Below are 10,254 nucleotides of genomic sequence, written 5' to 3'. Positions count from 1 at the left end.
ACTTCCGGCCGGGTCATACCGCGGGGTATATCCCCGACATTAGCCCCCAGTTTAATTTGGATTTATCCATGTTAAACTGATCCTGTAAAATAAACACAAGAACAATTTTGATAGGTTGTGCTCCGGGTTAAATATTCTTGGAAGCGGGCACCTGATCATCCTTAAGTCCTTGTCATTTCCTCCTAGCTACGCATTCATGATCTCATAGCAAATCTCCTTTAATAGATGTGTTTCAAACATTATCAATGCAAAAAATCCGAGCACTTCTTCTGAAAAATCCGGGTCAATAGGCCAGCTTCATAACCAATTTGATGACATTGGCTCTTATAGAGAAAATATTGTAAGAACTAATCCACTTGAGTCGGCTTCCAAAGCGCCGGTTTAAGAAATATTGGTCTTTGAAATACTCATCTGATATTCAGCCGGCTTAAAGATGTAGATCTTGCCGATTTATGATTGCCAAAATTGTCGGGTTCTAAACAAATAATGCCGGGTCATGTAATTGTTGTTGATGCCGGGTTAATCTTATGATGACGTCGGGTCATAAACTTTGCAGATTTCTCCGATAATAATATAATACATGATTTTCTCAAAACTGAGAATTTGAAGTTATTCCTCACTTATATGCATATCACCTGTAGCCCTCAAGTGCGGGGTTGTCATGCTTGCAGCAACCTGGGACTTGTAATTGCCTTATGCTCATAAAAATTTCAACCAGTGTAGCCCCCAAGAGCCGGGTCATTATGCAATAATGAGCAGGGACTTTGTAAATATGATCATGTAAACTTGAGCAGCAGTGTGTAGCCCCCAAGGGCCGGCTCAGTAAGATATTACTGAGCTGGGACTTTGTACATGATTCATTGATAATAACATTATATGATGTAATCTCCACCATGGGGCTTGAACCCACGTCCACAAAGTTAGGAGCTTTGTACTCTACCAACTAAGTAGTGGATCTTTCAATATAATGGATTAAGGCTTGTGTACCTTGAATTTTTGACAGGAGCAATTGGTAGCCCCCAAGGGCCGGCTCATTTAGAATGTGATGAGTCGGATCTTCAATAAGTTGAGCAAAAAATGACTTTGCATTAGCCCCCAAGTGCCATGGTGCATGCTGGCAGTGACATGGGACTTGCATATTCGATGTAATCTCAATTTGAATAATGTAGCCCCCAAGTGCCGGGTCCTAAGCCTGCAGCCACTCGGGAATATTCCTTTCATTGTAGAATAAATCATATCCATTGATAAAATAATAGCCATTGCGCTGAAGCGACTTTGAAAACCTCAATCATAATATTAGTTACTGATAACCATAATAAAAATCCAGCCATGTTGGCCATTAAAGATTTGAATAACCCGGTTTGAAAACCTCAATCATTCAATATCATAATGAAAATCCAGCCAAGTTTGGCTATTTAAAGATTCAAATACCTTATCTGTTAACAAGTAAATCTGGAGTTTTAAATATCCGGCGGCTCTTGGCCGATGGCGATTTAATACACCTCCATTGTAAGCCAGAATTTTATAACCCGACGGCTTATAGCCTTTGAGAAAATCCAGAATGGATAATCATTTTGAAGCATCAATTTAAATGCTAAGCTTGGACTTAAGCATTTATATAAGTCATAGTTCTGCAAATCATGCACAGAGTTTAAACAACATATGCCCTGGCGACTTAACGTCAAAAGCCAGGGCCGGCTTAAACATAATCATGTATAAACAATATCATACCGGTGATATTGAATCGTACTGCCGGCTTATGATACCTATGCAGTAAGGGTGATAACCCAATCTTTAGAAGCAAAAAACTTCCAAATGTTTATGATTGTCATATACTGGGGACTTATCGTCCAAAGTCAAGCCGGGTTAAATAAAAATTACTCATATATGCTTCAGATATGATCAAAAAAGTCTCAAGACAAAATCAAAGATTGTGTTCAAAACACTTAGCCAAACAAGAAGAAAATCAAGGCTTCTGATTCGAATACGATCAGTAAACCGTTCCAAAGGGGTTAAGCTAGGATTCGAATACGATCATGTAGGCCCCAGTGGCTTTTGCGTTGCGCCGATCAAAAGGTACCGACAGCTATGTTCTCTTTGGTTCGAATACGACATATGCTTGAACAGGAAGCCCCCTAATGACCTTGAGAGTTTTTTAACGACGCTGCTTCGAATATGATCAACGTCGGACCCAAAGGGGTTGAGCTATGATTTGAATACGATCAAGAAGCCCCCTAGTGAGTTTGGCAGTGTGCCGATCAAAAGGGTACCGAGAACTATGTTCTCTTTGGTTCGAATACGACCTATGTTTGAATAGGAAGCCCCCAAGTGACCATATAAGTTTTGGCATGGCGCCGATCAAGAGGGTACTGACAGCTATGCTCGATGAGCAGGAAGCCCCCAAGTGACCATAATAAGATAAGCCGTAAGGCAGGATACCCATGTTTGAACCGCGCATCATGGCAGCAAGCTCTTGGCACCCTTTAATCTTTCTAAGAACTCGAACTTGAGAGAGATTAATTCTTTTTGAACCGGAACTTTAAACCGGATTTGAAAGCTTCAAAATTTTGTGAGAGATAAATTTACCTTGAACCGGATTTGAGATCTTCAAAGTTTTGTGGTAAATAAATTTCCCGTGAACCGGTTTTTAAACCGGATATTAAGAGCTTCAGTGCTTTGTGGTAGAAAGATTTCTCCTGAGCCGGATTTTTAAACCGGAAGCATCATTGTGAGCCGGAATTTTTCTGACGGCCTTTTAAATTTTCATCGATAGAGCAGTAATCTCCGGGGCCGTGTTACTTTTCCCTCCAATGACCCGGAGTTCTTGAATGCATTGAAACCGGCCAATTCTATCGAGTCATGTCATTGTAGCCCCTGAGTCTCAAGACAACTCGAGGAGTTGGCTTGAAATTGCCCATATTTGACCATGATATAAACCAGTATGAGTCTTTCAACAACTGAGTGATATAACTCGTCATGCATTGGAGAACTTGCAAGCCAGAGTAATTGCTCTTTTTAAAAAAGCAATATAATATAAAAAATATACTGCATAGATTTCACCTGATATGTTAAGTCAGAAATTATCTACCACGGAGTTGATGATCACCATGGTGAAGCTGAAATTAACCACGGCCGAGTCGGGCGCTGGCATGAACAGATGAGTCAGCCGCGGTGTTGTAAGCCGGTGCGGATGGGCGAGTCAATCGCAGGCACGGTAAGCCACACGGACGGCGAGTCAATCGCGGCGTCGTAATCCGGACAGACGGGTGAGTCGACCGCGGGGGCGGTACAGGCGAGTTGATGCAGATCGAGCTGTACACGAGGCGGCTTGCGCACACCCGTTCAACAGCAAGCGGGCGCAGACGCGAGTGCATGATGATGCTGACGCACACTCCATAGGCACGGCATGACACCACCTTTATAATAAATAATGGTTTTGCGAAAAAAATACTACAGACCAGAGTAATTGTTCTCAAACAATTTAATAGGTATTGAAAATAAATAGGGCGAATAGCACCTGAAACTTTTGTCGGATGAACACAGGCGCTGGTTGCAACGTATGCGTGTACATGCTCTCCGATGATGGATGCAACGTCTGCTAGATCGCGGCCATGGATTTGACTGGCCGTCACACTACTTATTGCAGTCGATTGTCTCTTCTTTGGACTTCAGTTGGCCTTGTGTGATAGTACATGGTCTTCCACATAATTAGGCTTGTTCTTCCAAAGCCTAGGGTTCCATGCCCAAGAAATTTTACGCAAATAGTAGAAAGTTATAACTCTTGGCCCTGTGTGGGCTGCAAAAGTGATACTAGCAATTTTCGCCGGCCTAGTGGCCGCCCGTGGCACATGCACCCATGACGCTTTGGCCAGATACGCCATCCTGGCACACTTTATTTTTGTTTTAATCCAGTCGATGTAACTGCAACGGGAGGTCTCCTCTTTTCCTTTAATTTACTCAGGGCCTGAGTAGACAGAATGTATCTCTTCCACGTAGAGCGTAGCAATTGTCCAGACGTGTGCTGCTGCAATTTTTCTCAGGAGTAGTAGCGGCCACAAATATGTAGAAAACAACAGCAACAACTTGCGGCTAGTAGATCGAAGTATAGGGCTTAGTTGGAAATCTTCTCTGAACTCTTTAAACGCCGGGCACATCAGGTACGACATTTGAAAACTGAAAACTGACGTGAGAAACCACTTGGGCTACAGCAAGGCGTCAAACTCTCTCAAAAATCCGACCTCATCAATATTGTGAACTCCCTGGACAAATTCCAACTTGCCTTGCTGGATAGCGCCGTCTTGTTGACCGGAGCATAGACTATTATGCGTGGATCTTTGAGAGAGCTTGATTCATAGCAGAGGGGCGCTGAGTTTCCATGGGCACAACAGAGGCGAAACCTTCTTTGGACGGGGGGGGGGGCTCTGCAATGGTGCGGCACGGCCGGCTTGGCAACTGACGACCATTATCGGGTGAGGGCCGGCTCGGGACCTGACCATGGCGGATGAGTGAGGCTGGTCGGCGACTCGAGGCCGCGGGAACAGCTTGCAGGTGCTGCTGTGTTGAAGTGGCCAAAGCGGCGGAGATAGCCGGCGCTCGAGAAAAGCTGAGACGGCCGGCGGCTTAGAGACGGACTCCGGCGGGAGCGACGACCCGAGGCGAGGCGGCGCTGCAGCCAGGGACAAGCACAGGGCAGCGCCGGCGACGGGGCGACTCATACAGAGCGGCCTGGCGGCAGGAGCAAAGGTGCTCAGGCGGCGCCGCGACACGGGAGCAACAAGAGGCGTTCGTCGGCGCGAGGGACGGAGGCGGCGCAGGCGGGCTAGCAGATGAAGCGGAGGCGCGCCGGCGGCTCGCGGCAGAGTCAAGGCCGTGGGAACGGCGGCTCTGAGGCGAGGCCGGCTTTAACACAACCGGCAGCGGCAACTTGGGAGTAGGCCAAGGCGGAGACTCAACGGCGGCTGCGGGCGGCTCATTGCGAGGCGCGACGACAGAGGCTCGAGGCGGGGCGGACAGGGTGTTAGCCAAAAACGGCAAAGCCGGCCCGATGCAGCGGCGGGTCGATGTACAGCCGGCTCGGAACGAAGCCACGAGCGCGGAGTCTGAATCCAATCCCGTCCATGTCCTCATTCGGGTCGCTCTTGGTTTGACTTTTTCTCTCGTGCTGATGGATCATTGGATGGATCACTTTTTTCCTTCACATCTAAAATCGGTAGTACTAGTCGGCGGGCGGCTTTCTCGCGAAGGAATTAATACTAAATATGAGTCGAAGCCGTCTGGACTCAAGACAACGTAATAGTGCACGGGCAGCAAAACTTTGATTGTCTCCGCGACTTGTGATTCTTATTGATCTCGGCGACTCGCGACAACAGTAGTAGAAATCGATCTCCTATCCGATTCGACAGCTCGTGTAGCGTCGGCGGCACACAGTGTACCAAACCCTAATTTCTTCCTCGACTTCAATCTTAAAAATCATCATCTGAAAAAATTGCAAACTCCTCGATCCCTGGGTAGATCCCTTCAAGAACTCATCACCACCGTGCGCAGGCCCCACGGTCGGCGCCAACTGTCGTGGAATTGTCATGGCAGATGTCCTTAGTGTGAGGACTTAGTCGCGAGGCCAACGCATCTATGTGGTAGCTTGAGAGGGGTTGAGCGGAATCGAGAGACGCAACACAAGACAAGGGTTTAGACAGCTTCGGGCCCCGGGAAACATCATCTGGTAATAACCCTACATGTTGGTTGTGGCTAGGTCCGATTATGATCATGAGGGAGTCGCCGGTAAGCCGGCTCTTTGTGTCTAGGCCTAGAGATTGTTTCTTGCTTGTCCCCCATTGGGGAGTCCTACCCCTCCTTATATAAGTTGAAGAGACGGCTTACATGTAGTGTCCTAGTAGGATTAGAACTAACTTATTCTCTATTACAACTCAGATACAAGTACGGATCTTGCTTCCTCGTAAAGGAAATATTCCTCATACCTTCCATCTTAAGCCGGCACACAATAACATGAGCCGGCCTACTGGGCCTTCGGCCCTTGTCATCCGTCTGACCCGCCGTCGGGGCCATCATTAACTCGCCAAGCTCGTGAGTCGTCACACCTGTGAACCGCCAGACCCGTGAGTCGCCAATCCTCCGGCGGGTTATGATGAAATGCCAAGTCCGGCCGGGTCATACTTCCGGCCGGGTCATACCGCGGGGTATATCCCCGACAGATTTGACCGTAGTCGGTCTATGTGTGGATTTTGGATGATGTATGAATTTAATTTATGTATTGTGTGAAGTGGCGATTGTAAGCAAACTCTCTTTATCCCATTCTTGTTCATTACATGGGATTGTGTGAAGATGACCCTTCTTGCGACAATACCTACAATGCGGTTATGCCTCTAAGTCGTGCCTCGACACGTGGGAGTTATAGCCGCATCGTGGGCGTTACATAATCTGTCTAGAATCTTGTTTAGGCTGGATGGTCCATCTCTGCTACCTTTGAATGGCTTTTTCCGTTGACCGGGTCGAGAACCCCTGAATCCGGCGTTTACCACCATGTTATTTGGGTTGTCTTCACTGTTTCGACGCTTACTTTTATTGCGTCGTGGTTTTCCATTGCCATCCCTAACTTCGGATGTGCCTGGGTCGCTGGTGCCGCTACGGGCTAGCCAACTATCCTCACCCGCGCAAAAGCGGGTCATAAGGCTTGTTAGGGCTGCCATTGTCCTCGGTTTTTCCTGGCCGAGGTGTCTGGCGAGCCATTCGTCCCAGACACTATGTTTGAAAGCCGATAAGGCTTCGGCGTCCGGGCAATCGACAATTTGATTCTTCTTAGTGAGGAATCTGTTCCAAAGCTTTCGGGCTGACTCTCCGGGCTGTTGAATTATATGACTTAAATCGTCTGCATCCGGAGGTCGGACATAAGTCCCTTGAAAATTAGCCCTAAAAGCATCTTCAAGCTCTTCCCAACTCCCAAATGAGTTTTCGGGAGGCTCTTCAGCCAGTGCCGAGCTGGTCCTTTCAACTTTAGGGGTAAGTATTTGATGGCGTGGAGGTTATCTCCGCGAGCCATGTGGATATGAAGGATAAATTCCTCGATCCAGACCCCAAGGTCTGTCGTTCCGTCGTATGCCTCTATGTTCATGGGTTTGAATCCCTCTGGAAATTCGTGATCCAGCACCTCATCGGTGAAGCATAGGGGGTGCCTGGCACCCCTGTATTTGGATGTGTCATGGCATTCTGATGGTTGTAGTGTTCGGTTTTGCTGCTGTGCCGGGGCTCGCTTCCTAGATCCGTAGATGGACCTGGTCATACCGGATTTTTTGTGCAAGTCTTCACGTAGATCATGAGCTGACTTACGCGCGACATCGTTAGCCGCCCTATCACTGCCACGGGGTGATCGATCCGGCTGATCGGCCGTTTTATTTTTTGGCTGTATGGGCTCTATAGCCTCGTCATCGAATTCAGGCAGCAGCTTGCGCTTTGGATAGCTCTTTGTGTGGCGACTGCCACCGTACTTTTCTGCAGGGTCGAGCACTTTGTTCCATCTACTGTTGAGTGTATTTTGCATGGCCTTAAGCCTTTGCTTCCGCTTCTTCAGACTCCTCGCGGTGGCAATAAGCCTTCTATGGAGGTTCTCTTGCTCCAAGTGCCTTTCCGGGAAGATGTGTGCATCGTCGTCCGGACTGTTCTCTTCTCCGGAGACAGGTTGATTAGCTTTACCCTTGGCGTTGCCGTGATCGGACGGCGGCTCCGTACTATGTTCGCCGTCCGCTGGTTCATCCTGCTCTGTCGCTGGATCTATGTGGTCGGCGTTTCCTTTGGAGTCGACCGGGGTATTGTTTTTTCCTGCGCTGTTGTCACTATTTTGCCGAGGCGGGATTTGGAGCGGCGTCTACGTCATCGCTTTGGTTGCTTCTTGAAGGAACTATCTTTCGCTGCATCCTTCCGTTCCTCGTCATTGTTTTCTTTGGGTGTATCTACCATATATATATCATGTGATGAAGTGGCTGTCCAGAGCCCTGTGGGCGGTGGTTCCTGTTCCTCTCCTGCATCGTCATCCATACCGTCGATGTCTTTGGAGTCGAAATCGAGCATGTCGGCTAGGTCGTCGATAGTGGCTTTTAAGTGGGTGGTGGGTGGGGAACGAATTTCTTCGTCGTCCGCTTCCCACCCAAGCCGGAGATAGTTCGGCCAAGGGTCTCCTGACAAGGAGAGAGACCTTAATGAATCAAGCACGTCGCCCAAGGGCCAGTGCTGGAAAATATCCACGGAGGTGAACTCCATGATCGGTGCCCAATCAGATTCGATAGGCACGGACGCGGGCGGTTTGGAGCCCGTGCCCGGGGACGAATCCAAGTGTCCGAAAACACGGGTCTCATAGGAGGTGAAATCCGTATTCGGCTCTATCGCCACCGAGTGCGCGGCCTCCGTGGCGGGGTCCATCCACCCGTCCTCGGACGGCGCACTCTGCTCCGGATTTAGGGCCGGAGTAGCCACATGTGTGATCTCCTGAACATCGTCCGACGGCAGAGTTAGGTCATGCTCGTCGTGACCGTGCGGCGCACCTGATACAAGCTCGAATCCGTCAAAGATCAAATCTCCACGGATGTCGGCAGTACAGTTTAAATTTCCAAACCTGACCTGACGGCCAGGGGCGTAACTCTCGATCTGCTCCAGATGGCCAAGCGAGTTGGCCCGCAGTATGAAGCCGCCGAATATGAAGATCTGTCCGTGGAGAAAAACCTCACCCTGGATTGCATTGTTGCCGATGATCGAAGAAGCCATCAAGCCTTATGGTTACGTCACAGTGGAACTCTCAATGAAAGCACCAATGTCGGTGTCAAAACCGGCGGATCTCGGGTAGGGGGTCCCGAACAGTGCGTCTAAGGCGGATGGTAACAGGAGGTGGGGACACAATGTTTACCCAGGTTCGGGCCCTCTCGATGGACGTAATACCCTACTTCCTACTTGATTGATCTTGATGATATGAGTATTACAAGATTTGATCTACCACGAGATCGTAGAGGCTAAACCCTAGAAGCTAGCCTATGATTATGATTTGTTCTTGTCCTACGGACTAAACCCTCCGGTTTATATATACACCGGAGGGGGCTATGGTTACACAAAGTCGGTTACAAGGGAGGAGATCTACATATCCGTATTGCCAAGCTTGCCTTCCACGCCAAGGAGAGTCCCATCCGGACACGAACGAAGTCTTCAATCTTGTATCTTCATAGTCCAACAGTCCGGCCGAAGGATATAGTCCGGCAGTCCGACGACCCCCTAATCGAGGACTCCCTCAAGAGTATGTACAGTTTGCCCTCTCTCAATACTTATGGTTTGTTGTGTTCGCCCTAAACTTGGTCCAACTTTACAAAGTTTGACTTCAGTCAAATCTAACATGCAGAGTAAATAAAAATGGAGGCCTACTACGTCCATCCGGGTTTTTAGTCCACACCATTTTTTTAATCAAATTATAACCACATATTTAGTTAATAGCTGGAAAATTGAAATTACAGGGGAGCTAAAGACAAAGTTGTGAGAAGGCTTAGAAATCAATACAAAACTTATGCTCTTAGTACCAACGTCGATTCTTCTTCGAGGAAACATTTGGTTCAGAGCCAATTGTGTGATAAAATTGCACCAACGTGAAAGACGACTGCGTCTCCAATGCAACCAAGGTGAACTGATGAAGGATATCATCTTTGTGGGTAACAAGCAAAGAGCATTGATGGAAGGCAGCTTGTTTTTCATTGAAAAACCATGAGCATCGATAGGTCATCGTGGTGATGCATCATCTATTTGGCATCAAGTTTGGGTGAGGCACCTATGAAGTTTGACAAATCCTCACGGTGGTCCATTTATTCTTAGTAATCAAGCTCGAGGAAGGAAGAACCACGTGGCAGAGGACAGTGAGGCGGAACAACAATGGCCATCCAATTTTGTGCAGTTCTACTAAAATTGAGGAAGACATGCCCGGGTATGGAGATATGCATTGCTGTTTGCAAAAATATAAAAAAGGGATATAGTGTTGTTACTTTGTTTTGGCAGTGGTACAAGATTAACAGCGACATTACGATTGTCAATAAAAATTAATGAAAAGTACACCAACAAACCGAAGCATCATGATTATCTTGATGGGAACTAAACCAGGATACCCGAGAAAAAAAGCATTTCTTTATTTAACCAGTGATAGTATTAAATTAGCAGCAGCAATAGGAGCATATGGACAATGACCGCACAACCACCATGTACTTTTTGTCGAAACAA

This window comes from Triticum aestivum, chromosome 7D, assembly GCF_018294505.1.
Source record: "Triticum aestivum cultivar Chinese Spring chromosome 7D, IWGSC CS RefSeq v2.1, whole genome shotgun sequence".
Classification (NCBI taxonomy): Eukaryota; Viridiplantae; Streptophyta; class Magnoliopsida; order Poales; family Poaceae; genus Triticum; species Triticum aestivum.
The sequence above is the reverse complement of the archived record's forward strand: the minus strand, read 5'-3'. Positions refer to the sequence as shown.